Here is a 22,557-nt window from a genome sequence, read left to right on the forward strand (position 1 = left end):
TAGATGAATGTACCATCAGCAGGTGTTTGTGTGTGTGTGTTAATGAGAGTGTGTATTTGTGTGCATACTTTATGTGTGGGCTTGTGTCTCCAGGTGTAAGTGGGAATGCCCATATTGCCAGTGTCTACATAACTAATACAGACGTACACACACACACACACACACACACACACACACACACACACACACACACACACACACACACACACACACACACACACACACACACACACACACACACACAGATACCATGCTGCATCCAACTGTCTGGAGCCTGATTATAAATACAGTGAATTAGTCCATGTTTTTTTGTCAGTATGTCCCATGAGATGTAGGTTTCCACTCAGGATGTTTTCCCTTTCTCTTTCCTCTCTGGTTTTTACCTTGATATAAATATTAAAACAGGGCTTTAGTGAGGAGTGCGGTTGTTGTATAAGTACATCATTAACTTTAAGTGTAGACTCAATGGTTAACAAAAAAAAGAGTATTACTTAGTTTGTCTTCCTCCTCTATATTTATCATTGTGCCCCTGAGATTCTTTCCACTAACAATTTAGCGATTAGACAACACCGACGTGTGCATCTTCCATAAGTGTTAGACAGCGAGGACTGGAGATAACGAAAAATTCCCAAGGGTTTAAGTGATGGCGGTGGCTGATTTGCACAATCGTGTTGAGATTTAAAATGAGCCTGGGCTCGTTATTACCAGAATTTCACCAAATATTTTTAAAAGCCTTCTGAGAGAGCATATTTGGGTTTATTTTAACTTAATCTCATCATCTGAAATCATGACATGAGCCACAACATAACAAGGATTGAGGATTTGATTATTAAGGTGTCACTGTTGAATTGAAAAGCTTTGACCAAGAGCAACAAATTCGCAAAAGAGCAGTGCACTCATGGGTGAGATGTTTAAGATTGTGTGACCCCCGTGAGGGAACTTCAAACCGAAATGAAATCCAAGTTTTAAGTGCACCCCTATCTCCTCTCGCCCTCATCCTTATCACTACTACATCAGGCAAAAACTTTGCAGGATCACTTAGACGCACAAACACAAAGATCCGGCTCAACCTTTGAGGATAAGGTGTGTAGGATAACAACGGTGAGAAAAAGACACTGTGGCTCGTTGACAGAGCAAGGGCGACTTTACCTCTGGACTGTGGAAGAGGGAGTGGCATTAAAAGAAAGAGGAGGGTGTGAGTGTGACAGGGAGAGCTTTGCTTTCACGCCTTGCTGAGCAATGAAAGAGTATCTGTCACAGAGAACACGCCAAAAGACAGAGTGCAAAAGTTAGGCGAAATAAAAGAGACACACAACAGAGGAAGAGAAAGCAGGGGATAGAGGAACAGACAGAGAAAGAGTTGGCTGAAAGCAGCTTCTGTCTTCTGTCCCACCCCCTGACTGTCTTCCCCTCCTCTCTGCCCGGACGGGGAAAAGGAAAAAAGAAAAAGAGTGCAGGGAGAGAAAGACGGAGAGGGAGCTCAGCCACGCTCGCTCTATAGCGCAGGACTCAGGAATTCCAGGACCTTTGGAGTTGTGAGCTCACACACACACACTATCACACACACGTGCTGCTTTTCTCGAGGTGATACAAATCGAAACAAGACTGAGAAAGGGAGGAAAAAAGGAAAGGCTGACAGCAACAAAAATTTAAAATTAGCTATTTCCTGTGGACTATCTGACCATGATGGCACCTGCCAAGGGGAACGTGGCTCGGAGGGACTGAGGACTGAAACGGGACACAGCCAGAGGAAGCTGCTGATGAAGGTGAGGTTTTCATGAAATGGCACAATCCCTGAAACTGAAGCATCTCCCTTTGTCCTTTAGACAGAGTCACTGTTTATATGACTACAAGTAAAGTATTTACTCTAGAGACTCTGATTTAATGATAATCTGATATAGGTGGGATTATTGTTTTTATTGTACTGCCATTTTTTATTCATTTTTAAAAATGAATTAATAAGTAATAGCTAAAAGATACTTTAAACTACTGTTAAGTACTGAAGCTGGGGAATGCCCTGTGTAGGTGTTTGTACTGGAATAGATCTGAATGCGTGGCCACTCTGCTGTATTTGTGATTTCATATCTGTGTTAATCATTAGGGTGAGTTCCATGAGTAACACAATAATGCTGCTTGATGGTGCGTGTGCGTGTGTATGTTTGGACATATTGTTTTCAGAGGAAGTGAGAAGGCTTTTTTGGGCATGTCTTTAATTGGATTTGATCAGTGGGCGATTCATCTGAGCAGGAATCAGGAGAGGAAAAGAGTTTTCACGCATGTGGGACTGTCTGTGTGTTTTGGATGTTTTATTTCCTGACGGTCCATCAGTGGAAGTGGGGGATTTCGACTGAATTATTATTGCTTTTGCAGGAAATCTGGCAGCACTCATCAGTAACATTGAAGTTTCTGTTTCAAATTGAGAACATGATAAGGTCTGATAAGGCCTTTGTGCAAAGTTTAAAGCTTTGTGGTGGAATAATAATGACTGGAAATCACTGCTGCCATTGGTGCTTTTACACCTGCTGTCCCCTCTGACCTTCATCCCACCATACTCTTCTGCTTTTGTCCTCTAATCTCATTGACTTCTACCTTTTTTGGGTTTTTTGCAGTTTTCTACTTTCTTCCACCTCTCTCTTCTTTCTTTATCTTTGTCTTTTTAACTACACCGTAAAAAAAAAAATCCTAAAAAAACAGTGATATTCCGGCAGCTGGGGCGCCAAAATAATACCAGAAAATACCAGAAAATAACTTTCTCATGAAAATACGGTTATATTCAGTAATGACAATACAGTTTGTTGCCCTACATAGGATTTTGCCTTTTTCAAGTGCTTTTAAACATTAAATTAGGAACAATTTAATGGGATTAAACAATGAAATTACCTATAAACAAGGTCAATGAATGCGGTAATATGAATAATAATATTTAAATGTACAGAAATATACAGTTAACAGTTGGTTTAAATATTAATGGATTGCATTCATATAGCAATTTTTGAAACCCTCAAAGCGCTTTACAATTCCACTTTATAATTCCCCTCTGGCCATCACCAGTAGGTGAAGTGTCTTGCCCAAGGACACAACGACCGAGAGTGTCCGAGCCGGGGCTCGAACCGACAACCTTCTGATTACAAGGCGAACTGCCAACTCTTGAGCCACGATCGCCCTAAATAACATTAATAATAATAATTATTTGATGTAAACAAAGTTTCTAAGAATCATTTTATATATTTTTCCATAGCATTTCATTTGAATTTAACAGTTCAATCTTTCAAATAACGGACAAATATTTGTGAAATTATGATGCATTTGTGAATGTATTTTAACAATATAAATATGCATATGTACAGACATTTAAAAAACAAGAAAATTATGTTTTATTACATTTACATTGATTTTATGTTATTTTACATTTGACATGTAAAATCACAGTCTATTTATGTGAACTTAATGATATTTTCAGTACAAAACTGTAAAATACACAGTAAACTACTTTTATATTGCAATTTTTTTTACAGTGTATTCATCTGCCTTCATAAAGCTTGTTTTATGTAACTGCAGAGGCCTACTTTTTAGTATTCTTTCTCACTCAGTATCCTTGGTATTTTGCGTGTGAGCGGGTGTATACGTGTTTTCAAGCTCACAGGTGTGCATTTTGTCTGTCATTTTACCTATTCAGTCCTATAATCCGTGGTGTCACGTGGTGGATTATAAGCCCTCCCCCCCTCATCTTTTACCTGCATACTAACCCTTTCATTACCATACCATTAAGTCTACACATTACACCTTAATTTACCTTTTCAGTCTTCGTCCAACTAAGAGCTAAGTGATCATTTTTGAACTTGTACACACATTGTTCTTGTGTTTTTGTGATGTCTAAGTCGATAAGCAGTAGTTTAGTTATAGCTTAGCCAACAAGTGCGTCTTGTTTAAACAGAGGCCTCGAGTTGATGCAGGTTGAGTAAAAAAGATGTTTTATGACAGAGAACCTGTTTAGCCGTCTTTGCTTCCATGAAGGAAAAGAGTATAAAGCCCCCTTTTCTCTCTTATGGGAAGTGGACATTGAACTCAAAGATAGCACCCACTCGCTTACGTAAAAGCGCTTGCCTAATGCGTGAGCCAAAAAAAAGTTTTATCACTTCCATGTTTGCTTGCATGTGTGCATTATGCAGTTTGGTGCGCGTTAATGTTGGTGTGCTGAGCCGCCAATGTTGTTCACATGATCGACTCTGGGAAGGTGTGAAAATATGAAACCTCTATGGATTTAAATAAATTATGTTGTTTGCAGCTGGGGTAAAGTTTTGCATATGTCTTCTGCATACTGGTAGTCTAAAGGGAAAATGCTTTACAGAAACTTTTTGTCGCAATACCACAAATGCCCACTGGGGACTGCAAATCGAGGTCACAACTAAGTGTTCATTGTGGTTGAGGATGATAGGTACAACAGTGAATTGTTTTGGGATGTGTTGTTTATTGAGGGAAGCGAGGGTCCCAGACATTTCAAGCCTCCTTCTCGTCTCTGCCTGAGGTATCCCTTTCTTAATATACTAAACTCTCTAAATAAACCGATCAGGTTGCATTGTTGGTAATTCAGGCATGGGAGAAGAATTTGCCGAAGTACTGAAATATTTATGTTTATGATGGACAAAAACTGTCCATTTGGGCAATGGTTGAAAACCAGTCACTCAATGCATTAGTCATATATCTCTGATTTGCACTCAGTTATTTGTTTATCAGTGTGATAACATATACTATGGTGAAAGCAGATATGGAGTGATACTTTTGTGACTAGGCCTTTCACTTTAAGGAACATACAGCAGTCTAGTGTTTGTGGTTTACCAGTGTGTAATATAGGTCCAGTGTTGTGGTGAGTTAAGTAAGTAAGTACACTGTGCATGCCTACAGGGTTGTTTAAGTGATCATCCAGTGTCAGATATGCTTAAATATTGTGTGTTCTCCTGTTAGAAAAGAAATGTTTTAAACAGTAAAGATCCAACCAGACTGAATACAAAAGCTTGAAAAACTAAGTACATGCATGCTGCCTGTCTTCTTATTCAAACATCATGTCAACCAAAAGAAAAAAGAAGAAGAAAAGGAGTGTTTGAGTCATCACAATGAACGGCCAAGTCCAATTCAGCTTAGAAAATTATGGATCCGCTTCCACAGTATCCATTGTGTGTTCAAAGACATTATTGGAGTGCAAAAATAGCTTGTTGAAGTCCAAAGGCAGTTACGCTTTGCTTTGGTGGCTTGTCTTGATATTGAGCAGAAACATTTCCATAGTTGACCAAATCTTAATAAAGTGTTGGACAAAAGAGCTTTCCATTCAAAACAAAGGAAACTGGTTCTGTATTGAATTTGTTAAAGACTGTGATTGGTTATTAAGCTGTTAGCTGAATCTGATGAAACATTTGTCTGACTAAGACAGACAGAGGCAGACTCAGTGAAGAACCTCTGAAACGCCGTCTCTGCTCACAAATTGAATGTCCTGCTGGAAAATGTAGTTCTCAAACGTCTCTCTGTCCACAGAGTAGATTTAAATCTGTGCAATTTAGACTCTTTCACTTAGGCTGACTGTAAACTGTATACAGAAAACTTACAGACTAAAAACAGATATACTAATAGAGATAAAAGCTTGGAAAATCTTATGGAAAAAACGCAATAATAATAATCATAATAATAAACTAATAATGATTTAACATCAGAGTGCACAAAATGTATTTAACCTAGAGTTCAAGGTGGGTTTGCTGATTGTCTGCTGATGAATCGACTACCAAGGTAACTGATGGTTAAGGTGGTTATACACTGATCAATTGCCACACCTTAAAACCCATTAACCCCTATCTCAACCCTTGCTGAACAGAAAAACACATTAACCTTGCTCTTAACCTTGTGCTAAGCTGGAAATATCTACCAGGTCAGCGGAAAGTAGGTAATAAATGTATAAAGCAAAAATATAAGGATTAAGATAAGTTACAATACCTATAGGATATGTCTGTGTAGGCCATTGCTTTCATAGATCCTGTTATTCTATCACGTGTTCTCTTAATGTGTATGAAGTAAGAAGAAAACTGGACAGACCTGATGAGTCTAGGTGTGTAAGAAAGACAGAGAGGCCAGGCAGCGATGTCTTTGTTTGAAATATTCAATGAGTGCCTCTGCTCTCTTGAAATATTGACTTTTTCCCCATATAGCCAGAGGGGACAGGCAGGAGAAGAGGTTGTTGTCCCATTCAAATAAAAAGCAAAAGGCTGTTAGCATCAAACTTTTATCAGCTTTTCCTTTTATTATTTATTTTATGTTTTCTTTTTCAAACCTTCTAATTAAACATGATACCAGCCCTTAATCTGAATGCAGCAGCTAATGAAGGGTGTAATCTGTGCATGTGTGTGACAAAGTGGGAAAGAGAAAGTCTGTGTTTAGCTCTTAATTCAATTTGCTGTTAGCAAATATGGACATGTACAATATGTGGAAATTTGTGTGTCCTTTTTTGTGTGCATATCAATGTGTGTCTGTGATGCATTTGTGAAAATGAGCATATTACAAAAATTGATTCTAAGTGTTACGCTGTCTCCTGATCTTCTCACACGTCTGAAAATTGCTCTTTTCTTCTACATCAGCAAACATTTAGTCTGCGACTTACAACACTGCTGAGGAAAGAGCTCAAAATCTCCTTTAACGGAAACAGCCGTTGTAGTATGCTGCAAGTTAGTTAGAGTCCTTCAAGTATATGGTAAACCATATAATATTACATAGTGTGCTTTAGAAATGGATTAGTGCTACAATTATGAGAGTATGAATGCCTATGTACACGACTTATTGTCGGCTGCAAATGTCGTTAAAGTTTAATATCACAGTTTACCCAGTCATATGTGCGTCAAATGAAATATGTGCGTTATAACACATAGACAAGAGATTTGCAAAAAAATATGGAAATTGTGGAAAATTATCAAACTCGTGTTTTAAGGGTGTCATTTGATATGTGTGGCTAGCCTAGACCTTAACGGATGGCTGGATAACAAATGGGTTGAGCTTGAGGTCAGCGAGGATAGTTTCCCTAATTCATCACTTTGTTAAAAAGGTAGATAAAGCATGTAGGTACCTGATTTTCTTGAATGAAGCTCAGCCTTTCAAGGTGGCGTGATCCTAAAAGATAAGACATTGTGCACAAACACTCAACACACAGCATTTGTTTAACAACTATAAGCTAAAGGAGAAAAAAAAACGGTGGCGCCAATATGAAAGGATCGACTTAGAAAAGTAAAGTAAGTCTAAATAAGGTTAATTAAGATCAGAGTGGAGTTAATTAGGTTTGCTTGTGTGCACAGATGTTGCAGATACAGGGTGGTTAATGGGGCCGTGGCTCTATGTCATCAGATAAAAGGAGCTCACTTATACACCCCGATGGCCTAAAGTAAAGGTTAGACTGGGGACAGCACGGTCAACTCACAATCAGTAGACGGCTGAAGACAAAATGATGTATGATCCAGCCATATGTTTTTCTATTGACAGTTATAAGGACTAAGGAGTTAAAAATCAAAGAATTAAAGCTCTTCGGTGCAATCGATTTGTTAAAAATATGTCCGTAGGTTGATTGAGTAACATATTTTTCATTTAGATTCCACTGGGTTAATGGTTTAATATGCTGTACTGCTTTCCTCTGTCAGATTGTTGTACTTAGTTCTGCAGAGTAATGGACTCCGAATTACAGAATTACATTTTATACTAGTCAAATAGTTGAGTATCAGTCATTGCACCATTTTGTCAATGAGCGCAGGAGAAAACCTGCATTAGTCGAACACCATCTGATCCAGTCTGCCTCAAACACTGAATATACAACATTTTAACTGAACAATATAAGCTTGTAATGTATTCTAAAACCCAACATCATTCCCTCTAAACCTTCTTCCAGAGTTACCTTTCCTTCTTTTATGGCCTTATCCTCTGATTCCCCTTCCTGTACGCAAAAATACACACACACACAAATACTTGCTGTCCCTCCTAATTTCTTCTTTTTCACCACATGCTCCAGCCCATCTATCAGTGTTGCAGAAGAGCTTCTTGTTTGCCAGACTAACCTGTAATTGCTCTCTTGATTTGTGTAGCTGTGTGTACGCATGCATGTGAGAGAGTGTGTGGGTCTCCAGTCCTGTCCTGTCCTGTCACCTTGAGCAGTCATGCAATTTGGAAGGTGAGGTGGAATTAGTCAGCTTTACACAGGAAGACAGGAAAATAACGAGTTTCTCACCGTCCCTGTCACACATGCATTATCACACACACACACACACACACACACACACACACACACACACACACACACACACACACACACACACACACACACACACACACACACACACACACCTTACAGTTTCAGGAACTCTTTCTCTCTCCATACACATACACGTTGGAGTGTCCCAGTGGAGTGCTCGAGGGGCTTATGCAGAGGATTTTGCTGTTCTGCAGTGTGCCTGTCAGATAAGGGAAGGAGATGCAGGCGTGCCTTGTGACACAAGACTGAGCGTGAGCAGTACAGCCTCTTCTCTCCTTCCCCTTTCCTCTTTAACCTGTCACTCAACTACCTGCCACACTCTGCTGCCACTGGTGATGATACCACACGCAGGAACCGTCTGGCATCTCATTTAGTAAACTCATGAAAAACACACACACACACACACACACGCACGCACGCACGCACACACACACACACACACACACACACACACACACACATTGGAGGGGATTCTCCTGAGTTCCCTATTTTATCTGTGTCTGATTGGCTGATTTGGTTTTGGGGAATGACTGCACAGCAATCACCAGACTGACATATAACCACACCTATATTTTAACATTGTAAACAACCCTAATGACCATACTTGATGATAAAAGACAGACATTTAATTTTCAAATGACTATTTTTGGCTTTTTTTAATCTCTTTGTCATTCCAATGATTATTTCATCATCAGCCTCTTGCTCCTTTGTACTCGCTCTTCTCCTCCATGCATTCTCTCATACACCCATACTGTTTCAGGCTTCTTTTACCCTTTCTCCTATATCTACCCTTCCTTCTTTACCCTTTCTCTCAGCCCCCCTTCTTCTCACCACCTGTAATTCTGCTTAACGCTATTCTGCAGCTGCTTGGGATAGCAAATACAGTGTCATAAAGACATACCAAGTTTGCATATCTGTTGCAAGGATCTGTTTATGTCACTGTTTTGGGAGAGGCTAGTTGCCAGTGGTGATGTTGGTACATTAATCCACTCCATGGATGGCAAGAAATTTGCGCACTGTCACTGTTACATTATCATCCCTATATTTCTTTTTATTCTTCATCACTCCGTTCTTGGATTTCCCCCAAAATCCTCAGTTCTCGGTCTCCGACCCAACAATGAGAGGAAGGTTGTTATGTTTTATGAGGATTATAACTGCAGGATTAATCAAGGAATAGTTATTTTTGTTATCTTGAATAGAATTTGTAAAGATTAAGGATATTGGTTTTACTACAGATCAGTCTGTCTTGGATCAGTCTATTCTTGGCTTATTGTTTTTACACTTTTTAATAAAAAACTACGAAGATATGAAACAGCTGGGAGGCTTGCAGTGAAGGGTAGATGGAGTGCATCTATTCTGTCACTCGGCTCATTCATCTACTTACACACTGGGGACAGTGAGTGACTATGAAAGATACTGGGCTGACCATTGGGGGCAATTTAGGATTCAGCATGTTCCCCATGGACACTTAGACATGTATACAGCAGGGACTCTAATTGAACTGCTGGTACTGAGATTAGTGGACAATCTGCTCTACCTGAACTAGACACGGAATATATTTGCTATGTAATTAACATTTTTTTTTTGGATAATATTCAAAAGCAGGATATATTTCTGTGTTTGGTAGACATGTACAACCCCCCCCACTCCCACCCCACCCTTGTCTCTGTTGGGATTTAGTGCCCAGTCTTTCATTGAACAACTGCAATTACATATACTGTAGGCTCGGTGGGAAGGTCTTGCACTTGCTCTACAGACATCAAAATATATCACCGTTCACCTCTCATAGTCTCAGCTTTCTCAGGTTCTCACAGTTTTCTCAGTGCGCAGCAAGATGCACGCTGATCTATTCTGTTTATTCTAGCTTCGTACCCTCTTCATATTCCATGGAAACCCTCCTTTCTACCGATGCCTTGTCCTGTCTCAACTCGTCAACGACCAACGCCCCCATGTCTACCATCACCACCCTCTTTACCAGCACCATCCCCCCAGCCCAAGCCTCTTGGCAGCTCCTCCAGGCAGGCTAATTGACTCACTCCCAGGAGGGGGGGGATCATGCCACATTTCTAATTTGGCTTCCCCTCCTCCAGATAAAAGCTGCATACATCCATTCTTCTAAACCCCCCTCGCTTAAAGCCCTCAGTCTCTATCAGTGTACCTTATCTCTTCTCTTCAATTCCCTTTATCTCTAAATTTTTGTATGTATTTATCCTTTTCAAGTTATGTTAGTTTAACTGAAAGACAAAAAATGAAACAAAATAAAAATATATATACCGTATATTCTTTTTTTGTTTCATTCATTTTTCTTTTAGTTAGCTGTCTGATCACTAACAGCCTAAAATACAGATATTATAGACAACTGAATACATAAAAGGGCAGATCGAGACACACACACACACACACACACACACACACACACACACACACACACACACACACACACACACATAGAACACAGCACCCCGCCTTTGCTCACCATGGGGTTCACCTTCAGAGAGCCTCCATCTTCACAAACCGCACCTGGGGACTTTGATGGGCGTGTTTCAGTGTGTGAGTGTGTGCATGCACATGTGTGCCTACAAACCAAGCTTTACCCAGCTAACATGCAGACTGATGGAGAACAAAGATGCTTTCTGATTTCCAAAATCTGTAGAAATAACAAAAACATCTTCGATTTCTACATTAGAGAACATAGCAACATATTAAATGTCACGTTATTTATCATACAGTGCATTGGTTGTGCATCCAAAGCTCATGCTTTTGTTGTGTGTGCATACTCATTGCACATAGCAGAAGTGCTATGTGACCTGTTTGGTTTAGCGTAAGAGCTGTAGCTGTCAGTGAAATGGTGTTTTCAGATGTACATAAATTTTCTTTCAGGTACTTTAGCTGGATGGTTGGAGTCAGCTTGTGCTGTGGAAAGGACATTTGACAAGAAGAGAATTGTTACCTACAGTGCAATATGTGGAAAGAGTTTATGCCTGCTCTACATATTTTCATATTTGTTGTGAAATACTTATTATGTCATAACAAGTATTTTATTATCTTTATGGCTTGACAACTATAGTAAAAGTGGAAGTGGTAGTTTGTGTCACTAATGACCAAACAAAGAGTTCACTAGAATTTTTAAAGGTCATCTACTTGTGACAACTGGTACATAGATCCATAAAACGTAATGGTGCGCACATACATAGTAGAATCTATGTCACTACTATGTTGCTGTCTAAGGAGCTTGGAAAGAAAAGCGTCTGGACTTCTTTAAGTTGCTTGAAAAACCAAATGTGAACCCGAGCAGTGCAAAGCAATAAGAGGTAGCCAACCAAAATCTTATTGTATTCTTTGCTTTGACGATACCAGAAATGCAACTGATTGCTGTTCTTTTTATTATTGTGCCCAGTTACAATATCGCCTTTCCTCCAGGTTAACAACAGGGGTGTCACCAGAACCAATCCTTCCACTACCCTTTCAATGCCCAAATTTTGATAACGGGTCAGTACTTATTTTACTTTGGTATTGTACAAAGACAGCTATTCTTCCAGAACTGAAGGGGGCAGCATACAGCTACAAGTGTTCTAGTCGACCCTTATATAGAAAAGAAGAAGAATAAAGGCCACAAACATAGGAAAACCCTACAAATGGAATATAAAAAGCCCACATGTAAGATGGCAGCTAGTGCAGTTGTTGTGATAGCAAACAACTATCGTGTTTTACAGACCAAGGGAAGAAATACTTCAATTTAGCGAAGCACATGTAAGTCTGACATCCAAGTCTGTTCAAATAATTCAAGCTGAATAAGTTTAATTCACAGTAACATCATCCAAAGTATTATCATTCTTATTTTATCCTGAAGTGCATACAGAATGATGATGGCATGATAATTTTGTTTTGGTATCAAATTGGGGGTTTGAGAACTACATTTCTGGTATTTTGACAGCCCTAATTAAGAATGCACTTGTGGACTGCAAGGGTATAGTGTGCTAGTGTTCCCCAGAAACTTCAAATTCAGCCAGTCTGTATTCACAGTAACAAAACAACAATTCGAATGTGCTCGTGCAAAGCCATGCAATAAAGATATAAAATACCATGAAATAAGGAAGCAGTTTCTCTTTTACTGCATGAAAGTGCAGAACCTGAGATATTTCCAGAAGAAATGTTTGTAACAAAAACTATCATTATTTTACTTCCTAGTTGGTTTATTTACTCTGTTTTCTCCTATATAATCATCTCACATCATTACTAGGCAGATGTTGATTGGTTTGGTTATGTAAGAATAATGAAAACACGCTGATAGTATCAGGGTTTACGACATCCCTTGACATGTGGGTATGCTTTAAAGAACTAGTAAAGCATTATCACCTGCTCATGCTAGAAGGAAAAAATGTTTACAGCTGCTCTGAAGAATTACTTGACCTCTAGACACCTGGCAAATCATCGTGTGAAACGGGTGTGAACATCTCCGGAAAGTTTCAGGAAACTGTCAGAATTAGCCCCAAGTTAGAATATAGGAAAGGTGTGGGGGAGTAGCTTTCTCATCCCATTGGACAATCCAATATCCTTTCTGTAGGAAAATACCATTGCCTTCAGGGACACTGATAAGGAGGTTGGACATCTGGTGGAGCTTGCAGGAGGACAGCTTTTTTTCTCGCTCAGAAAGGACAATTAAGATACTTTAGCAAGGACTTGTAAAGGGATTCTTGGTAAGTCCAGCTTGAGGGAGAGCCCCAGGCAGCCCTGTAACACAGTATTTTATATCCCAATAGGACTTCCATAACCCCTTTACTGACTTAACTTAATTTATAGCTAATATGGTTTAAAATAACTTTGCACTAACAAAATGATACAACCTATAACAGCTGGGTCGTTTGCCAGAAAAAAGCATATACAGATATGCTGAGATGGGCGCTCGTTGTGTGTCTCAGTAAAGCTTTTGTCCTTTTCTATACTCACATAACTTCTGTCGCTGCGATGTGTCATTAAACACCCCACATGAATAATGAATAAATGTACATTTAAATGAGATAGAAATTCACAGTCTGGACAGTCATTAATGTGACCACTAACTATAAAATGGAAGAGAGTTGGCCAGTGCTTTATGTGTGGGTGAGGCAGCTTCAAACAGGAAAGCCTTTCATGCTTCAAATCCCATATGTTTATATACTGCTCACTGCATCCCTCATTAGCAATGATCTAGTGTGTGTGTGTGTCTGTGTGTGTGTGCGCATCTTTAATGAGCATCTATATGAATTTTCATGTTGATAAAAGAGGAAGATTCTCTTATTGCATATATGCATTAAATTGCCCAAATAAACTTACCCAAATGCATCTTCAATGCATGTTTTTGTGATATAGCACGGTGTTTTACTAATTACTGGAACTTACAGGAAAAAGTTTCCCTATGATCATATTTTTCTTAATTAAATTATATATATATATATATATATATATATATATATATATATATATATATTTTTTTTTTTTTTTTTTTTTTTTTTTTTAATTGATTTTTGGTTTAAGCTTCCTTTGAATCACAAATATAGACAAACACAGTCTGGCAAAACTAGTATTACATAAACAGTATATTTCATATCTGTGGTGTATGGATTACAGGCCCCTATGAGCAAGCACTTAGTGACAGTGAGAAGGAAAAACTCCCTTTTAACAGGAAGAACCCTCAATCAGAGCTAGGCTCAGCCATCTGCCATGACTGGTTGGGGGTGAGAGGAAAAAGACAAGACAAAAGACAAACTGTGGAAGAGAGCCAGAGATGAATAATAACTAATGGTTAAATGCAGAGAGGTCTATAAACACATAATGAGTGAAATAAAGTGAGTGAAGAAGAAACACTTGGTGCATCATAGGAAGCCTTCAGCAGCCTAGACCTATGGCAGCTTTACTAAGGGAGGGTTCAGGGTCACCTGATCCAGCCCTGGCTTTATCAGAAAGGAACGTTTTAAGCCTAATCTTAAGAGTGAAGATTGTGTAGCACTAAGATCTAACTGTTGGAAAAAAAAATCTACATGTCTTCTGTTTCACAATTTCTGTTATTCTTTGGGTATACTTTGGGTAATTGTCTTATATTAGCAGCCTCTCCTAGGCTTTAAGTGATGGACTGCTGCTCCTGACATTCTCCACTGATTACAAGGTGTTCTCCCTGAGGTGGTAAAGCAGCTCCAAAGCCTCTACCACCATGTCTGACAGAAATTGTGTAAGGTATTATAATAAGTTGATAGGTTTATGGCCTTCACTGTGTGTGTGTGTGTGTGTGATTAGTGACAGTAGTTACTTTAGTCAGATTGCACTTGTCTAAAATTGTGAAGGTTAAGGTCGAACCACATAGTCTATTCAGGACAGAAGTCCTGTTACATAAAAAGGCTCTCAACCTTTTCTTGAGAAAAGAAAAGAGAAAGAGGAGAAAATGAGGTGGAAGATGTGAGTACGAGCGAGGATAGAACAGTGACAGATTAGAAACTTGCTGCAGCAGGTTGTCTGCTGCTTGGCGTAAAGATGATAAACCACATTATTCTCAAGCAAAATTCCTTGTTTAGGACAGAACGTTATTGGTGCTTCTTCTCCATGAAAGTCAGGAAAGTTTTTCTTCTCTTCTTTACTGAAAAGACCTTTTCCTCACTTTGTATTTTCTTAATTCCTTGCCTTTTCTCATCTACCCTCTCATGATTTTTATCTCTTCTCTTACTGTTTCAGTTTCAGTCTTTGTATCCCAAAAAGAAATGGAATGGGAAAAAAGGGAAAGACTGATGAATGATGTAAGGAGGGTAATGAGGCGGGTAAAAACTGGGGCAAGTGTTTGCTGATAGGGTCAGAGTAAGAGGTCATAAAAGTGATACCTGCCTGAGGGCAACATAAACACACCCTGTCCATCCTCTTTAACTCTCTTTTTATCTTTCTTTCTCATTTATATCACTTATTTGCCTTTCAGTGAATGCAAAAGTGTAGTTCATATGGTGAATGTATGTTAGAAAATTTAGTTTCATTTTTACTCCAGTTAAAAAAGTCTAACTAATTCTGTGTTCTTGTAAATTCCTTTGCGTGTGGTTTTGACAAAAAGCCAGCGACTTAGGTAGTGACTGTCGTCCTACAGGGGGCTTAGTCTGTGTGCAGAAAATATAATTGGAAGGGGTTTGTGGGGGAGAGCAAGCAGTGACATGTTGGTTTCACCTACATACCTGGACACACATTCATGCTGCAGACAAGTACTTTCAATGGACTCTTATGAATCTATTTGTGTTTAAAGTAGAAAAACATCTCAGAGTGTGAGAACCCTGTGCTTAACGTGTACAGTCAACATGTGTGTGCTTTTTATTAAGAAGTTCAAAATCTTTGTTTAACTCACGTGTAAAGATAACATAACTAAGATAACCAGCATTGCTTTTGAGTAGAACTTTTTCTGTTGTTGTCATGATTGTAATATAATAATAATAAAATAGTGGTTGCACACATGCACGCCCGCACTCACTCACTCACTCACTCACTCACTCACTCACTCACTCACTCACTCACTCACAGACACCATACCTGTTATTAACATGTGTAATATAATGCATAATGTAATATATGCAGTGTGGTTACTTTACGGACAACGCTAAAACATTGGTCCCTTGTTAAAAGTTTCAATTATTGCTAGCAAACTCCTGAAAAACACTGACCACTTAGCTACCATGATTTTGTTTTCCCAATTCAGAGCAGTTGTTGTACAACTTGCAGGGATCATTGATCTTCTTACTTATGTTGGAAAAATGACAATTGAGCAGGAGTAACTTGAAATATGATTTTAACCAATTTTAACCATCTCTCACATTATTGCAAAGGAATGTTGGTTTTTCACTTGTACTGTGGATGGAGGTCTGGACATTGGCTGGGTCATTGCAACACCTTGATCTTTTTTTCAGCCATTCTGCTGCGGATTTGCTGCTTTGCTTGGGATCATTATTCTGTTGAATGACCCAATTTTTGCCAAGCTTTAGCTGTCAGACAGGCGACCTCTTTGACTCTATAATACTTTACTAGTACAGAGGAGCTCATGGTTGACTCAGTAACTTCAAGGTGCCCAGGTACTGCGGCTACAATACAACTTCTAATCATCACCTCTCAACATTTTGCTTGACAGTCAGTGTGAGCTTTTAGAGATGTGACCCTTTTTCCTGACAACCTTTTAAAACAACTCATAGTCTTTTTGGCATTGTGCTGTCCTGAACTTCAACGTGCTGCATGAACTTTAACTGCTAATTAGTCTTTTAATTCCTGTGGAAGCAGCAAAGGTTTACCTAGTTTTTCACACAACTCCATGGAATCCTGTGAAAACCTTTTTCAAGTGACTGTACATTCATGTGAAATCATAGCACCCAGTATTGGATGGACATGGTTCTTCTTTTACAACCAATGGTCTATTGGTTTTCCAAGAGCATATACTCAAACTCTGCCGCTAAACATTCACTTCCACATAGCAGTCCCACAAGATTGATAACATACACCGTAAAAAAAAAAATCCTAAAAAAACAGTGATATTCCGGCAGCTGGGGCACCAAAATAATACCATAAAATAACAGAAAATAACTTTCTCATGAAAATACGGTTATTTTCAGTAATGACAATACAGTTTGTTGCCCTAATTTTACATGGGATTTTGCCTTTTTCAAGTACTTTTAAACATTAAATTAGGAACAATTTAATGTGATTAAACAATGAAATTACCTATAAACAAGGTCAATGAATGCAGCAATATGAATAATAATACTTAAATGTACAGAAATATACAGTTAACAGTTGGTTTAAATAATAATGGATTGCATTCATATAGTGCTTTATGAGACCCTCAAAGCACTTTTCAGTTCCACTTTATAATTCCCCTCTGGCCATCACCAGTAGGTGGTAGGTGAAGTGTCTTGCCCAAGGACACAACGACCGAGAGTGTCCGTGCCGGGGTTCGAATCGGCAACCTTCTGATTACAAGGCGAACTGCCAACTCTTGAGCCACGATCGCCCTAAATAACAATAATAATAATAATTATTTGATGTAAACAAAGTTTCTAAGAATCATTTTATCATATTATATATATTACATATATTACATTTGAATTTAACAGTTCAATCTTTCAAATAACGGACAAATATTTGTGAAATTATGATACATTTGTGAATGTATTCTAACAATCTAAATATGCATATGTACAGACAAATACATTTAAAAAACAAGAAAATTAAGTTTTATTACATTTACATTGATTTTACGTTAATTTACATTTGACATGTAAAATCACAGTCTATTTATGTGAATTTAATGATATTCTAGAAGAACAGTACAAAACTGTAAAATACACAGTAAACTACTTTTATATTAAATTTTTTTTTTTTACAGTGTAGTTTGAGAACAGCATATGCATGTGTGTGTGTGTGTGTGCGTGTGCGTGTGTGTGCGCACGTCCAGGCAAGTGGGTGTGCACAAGTCCAAGTTATTTGTGTTTTGACAGGGGTGTTTTTTTGACAACCATTCAGCCGAACAACTTCAAGTAAAATGATAGGAAGCCAAGTATGTGGAGTATCTCGTTTGCGCTAATTCGAATGAGGGATGATCCCATTAATGGGTTTTCCCCCTAATCGGAGTGTGATTTCATCTGAAGACTGATGAACTACCAACTTGAATCTTGTTAGTTTGGATCTTATGGCAAAATCAATGAGCAGCAGTAGTCAAGCCTGCTATCTGATGTTGAAGAAAACACAACCAGGGCCAACAAGATAAGTTTTTTATGATAACAGACAAAAATAAATGGATCAGAAAAAAAGAAAGTACAGAGATCTGCTGAATCCAAGCCCGTATTTAGTTTCTGGCCTTTTGTCCTCCTCTCTGCTCTCTTTTCCATCCTGACATGAAATAGTCATTAGATGTAGTGGTAATTCAGCCCAGCCGTCTTTCCACATTAGCTAATGTGCATCAGATAAGTCAGAAGGGTGTAGGTGTGTGTGGTGTGTGTTCATGTATACAGTATTTGGAACCCTGTATATGCAGGTCTGTGTGCGTCAGCATTCAAAGTGTGGTTCTGTCAAGACTACAGCTTTAGCACTTGTGTGTTTCTACGTCAGACAGCTTGCATGACATGGTTTTCTGTTCCGTTGTTGACAGGTGCTAAATAATAAAAGCACCAAGAACAAGTACGGATGACGGAAAAGGCAAAGAAATATACGAAGAAGAGACACGGAGAGGCAAGAATAGAAAATAGAGATGAGAAGAAAAAAGTGAGAGAAGGCTGGAGATGTTGCTTTTAAATGCAGTTGCATAATCATCATGGCTGCCTTTCATATCCTGCATCCATTTAAAGCATTTGTCATGTGCACCATTAGAAATAAGTGTTCAAAATACGTAAAATGCAGCTCTTGAAAATGAACAGTAAAGGTAGTATGGACATATGTCCATATCATATTAGCATATCAGCAGCACAGGTCACGAGGAACATCATAATGACGTGGAAAAACTGCAGTGTTGGCAAATAGTGGAGAAGAAGAGTGAGGATCACAGGGATAGTATGCTTCCAATTTGGTAGACCCCTCTCTGTTCTGCATGTGGTCACTTCTGGCTGCACAAAAGCCCAGAGAGGCTAAAGAGAGTTGCACAAAGACATTTATAGCCTGTTGTTTATACTGTAGGTGGTTAAAAAGCAAATCTCTGGCCTGAAAGTCCAAACCTCTCATTCACATTATAATATTCTACTTCTTTGATACTTTTCCTCCCTCCTTATCTCTCCCTACCTAATGAAAGCATTTTTCTTCATTCCTTCTCAGCTGCTGCTGATGAGAGGTGCCAAGCAGCAGCAGCAGCAGAGTTCTTGTAATTATGGAAAAGAGAGGAGTTTGTGAGAAGTGGAGGGAAGCCAGCACTGAAGGGCATACCTGATGGTTTGTTGGTATTGTGTGACTTGTGTGTGAAAAAGGTAATTTCCCTCTTTGCAACATGAACTCCTGCCATAGAGAGAGGCAGAGAGTAGTGTGTGCAGCTTAAACTGGAAGAGAGACACAAAAGAGAGAGGGGGACATCACAAGGTGACATCACCTGTCAGGTTTCTGCATGTCGCCTCTGTGCCTGTGTCCTTAATTGTGTGTGTACGATACATTTGTGGGTGCATTTGTATAATAGTCCAGTATGCTGTCGAGTCGAGTCTGCTTTCAAATGATTGTGATTTCATATTAGCAGTTTCGTGTCTAACTCAACCAAAGATTCACCTGTATCTGATGAAATGCAACTGCTCTGCTCAGCATTAAGCAGAGGGCACAATGACAGTGTGTCAACAGAAAGTGTCAGTTATCTACCAGTGTTGCATTTCATGGATTTAAGCAGATCTAAGACAGCTGTACTCTGGGGCCCCTTAGTAACTCTATACGCAACACACACATGATCTCAGAGGCACACACCTGGGCACGGTGAATCCTATCCCAAGGGCAGCTTTGAGTGGGAGAAGGAGGCCAAGATGAAGTACCGGAAGGGTTAAGTGTTACTGAGAAACTTAAAAGCTACCACACTGAAGTGCTACTGTTTATAGTCTCAAGATTGTTGATTACAGATGAATAACGGTGCTAAAGGTGGACACTTTTTCCAGCTTCTTATTAGAATTAACGTCAGTAATTTACCCTCTACAGTTAGATAAATAATTTTACAATTTTGTATAATTTGAAGTTAGTTTGCCGATTCACATTTGGCTGGTGATGTCAAAACAACTCCTAAATGAATAAAAAAACAGCAGCAAGCAAGAAACCAAAAAAATAAAGCCACATATCTGCCTTCTTCATGAATGATAGGAGGGTTAGATAAATCAATACATCCCACCCTTTCCAAGGCCATGTAAAAGGAGCTTCTGAAATCATTTTGATTTCTCACAGTTGGCCAGGAAAAACTCCGAGATATGGGATTTACTGGAGGTTGGCAGTGAAGCATTGTGTAGACAGAATGATTGCTATGTATGCATCTACAGTGTCAGGATGGGTGAGTAGGCTTTGGCCTGAGGCGCAGTTTGGACAATTAAAAGAATTCCTGACTGCATTCTTTCTCCCATGAAAAACTCCCATACTCACCACTACGCAGTATCTCTCTATCCTCCTCCCTTACGCTGGCCCTCATTGTTGCTCTCTTATTCACATAGTTACTCTCTGTCAGTGTTTTCGTGCTCTTGTTTCATACTCTCTTTAAATATATTATTTTACTGTACTATTTTACATTAGCAAAATACATAAAAAAAACTGGAAAATTTGAATAAAACCAACATCCATTACCCTGCAACTCCTTAAACCTTATATTTAACTGAAAATAGTAAAACGGCACCATATTACATTGAAGTCAGAAATATATGCTGAATTTGACTTAACAAGTTTGACCAGGGGCACATTTGTCACTGTGTAGTATTATTTCTTCTTTTAACAATCCTCTGTAAGTGTTTGGGAACTCAAGAGGGGCGTACCACGAAGTGAGAATAATGAATTAGTGACGTACGTTGCAGCCAGTTACAGTCAAAGTTTTGAATGTCACTAACACAGTTGTCTCTAAACCTTGTTAAATCACCATGGTTATGCCGAACACATTACCTGGTTAGGCCCAAGTTATGTAGTTTATTGCCATTGTAGGTTACAGAAGCACAAACTGCCCGTTGTATCATCACTTTCTATCTAACATGTGTGGTGAACACACTAGGAGTAACTCAGGATTTGGGATTCTTGCCCAGGAATACTTTAGCATGCAGACTGGAGCAGGGATTGAACCACCATTCTTCTGATTAACAGATGACCTGCTGTACCTCCTGAGCCACAGCAGCTCCAAAATGCATGGATATCTTTTCATATTTGGTCCTGATCCGCTTCCTATACCAATGACAAATGACACTGCTGGGATTGCAGCAACACAGATTGCAAATATAAATAAATAATTCAAATTGCCACAACATTTTCCCTCATAGTACTTTGTGTTTCATTTAATTTGGGCTTGGAATGAGTTGCTAATTTTCACTACTTGCTTTACCTCTCTTCCTCTCGTTCTGTTTGACAAAAGGATGAAGGGACAGAAAGAGAGCGTTAGTGACAGTACTGTGCAATTCCTTCCACCGTATGTGTGTGTCACTTCATTATGACACCATTGCACACAGTGAAGCTTATTACCTCCCTGCTGCTTTCCTCCCCCAGCGTGTTTCATGCATTCCTCAGCGACTATAGATGTTAGCTTGTGTTTACAGCGTGTATGCATGAATTTAACACGTGATTTCAGATTATTTCTCAATGAAAGCCCAAGGTGACTTTATCTTTACACAGCATATTCCCAAACTGCTGACGGCAGATACCCTGTGTTGTTGCTGGAATCCATTAATGCTCCACTGCCACGTGAATACCCCAGCATGCAACACTGGCTGACTTAATGTACCAGACACATGCATCTAATCTGCTTTTGCTGTAACTTCTTCTTTTTCTGCAAGATTTCAGACATGTTGACACTTATGGAAATGAAGTGAGCTGAAGATAAGGGGATTTCCGTCCCATCCCATCTGTCATCTTTCTAAGTGGTCTCGAATCCCAGCTTGCAGTGACGGATTATATACTAGTACCTCTGAGAGGATAATGAGCAGGAATGTGACAGAGGCCGTTCACAGGTTTCACTTTTTACTGCTTATATTGAGAAAACTATCATTGGAATGGCTATATTCCCAAGAGTGCCGTGAAAAGATATGTGAACAGCTGTTGGGATGAATTGCTGAAATGTGTTACTGTTGACTGGTTTTACAATCGCAATTCTAAAATTTCCACACCATTCCTGGGTCTTTGGAAACAAATCTGTAAATCGCAAGAGCTCTTCAATTAATTTATTCCGAAGCTTTATTTTCTGATATTTATTTACTCTCGTAAAGACTTTTTAGTTAAAGCAAAAAACAAACAAACAACAATGCAAAAAGTCTTCTTCTGCCCGTTAACCTTTAATTCTTCACCCTCCTGAGTCAGGTCTGACATATTGGAGCTTCTTTGCAGACGACTATACTTCACGTTGTCACTATAGGAAATGAAATGAGCCAGAGCTGCTTTGGATTTGTTATAAATCCCATCTGCCATCCCTTTTAAGCATTTTCAAATCCAAGGCTGTTCATCCTTACTAAAGCAATTACATTTTTAGGATTTTATCGCTAGTGTTTTGACAGTAGTGGATGTACAGCATCTTCAAAGTAGCTTCTTAACAAGTGCTGCACCTGTTTGGTTTCACTGCCAGAGGATATTTTGTGGTTTATTAACCAATTAAATGTCATAAAACATCT

General features: G+C 39.0%; 1 protein-coding gene across 1 annotated transcript in view; it reads left to right on the forward strand.

Annotated features, from left to right (window-relative positions):
- The first annotated feature begins 1,311 nt into the window (after positions 1-1,311).
- The window catches only part of sema3b (sema domain, immunoglobulin domain (Ig), short basic domain, secreted, (semaphorin) 3B), a 69,483-nt gene continuing 48,237 nt past the window's right edge, over positions 1,312-22,557 (forward strand). The window contains exon 1 of the mRNA XM_026155271.2: positions 1,312-1,766. The gene's annotated coding sequence lies outside the window, so the exon portion shown is untranslated. The remainder of the gene's footprint in view (positions 1,767-22,557) is intronic.

Source organism: Astatotilapia calliptera, chromosome 20 (genome assembly GCF_964374335.1).
Source record: "Astatotilapia calliptera chromosome 20, fAstCal68.1, whole genome shotgun sequence".
NCBI lineage: Eukaryota > Metazoa > Chordata > Actinopteri > Cichliformes > Cichlidae > Astatotilapia > Astatotilapia calliptera.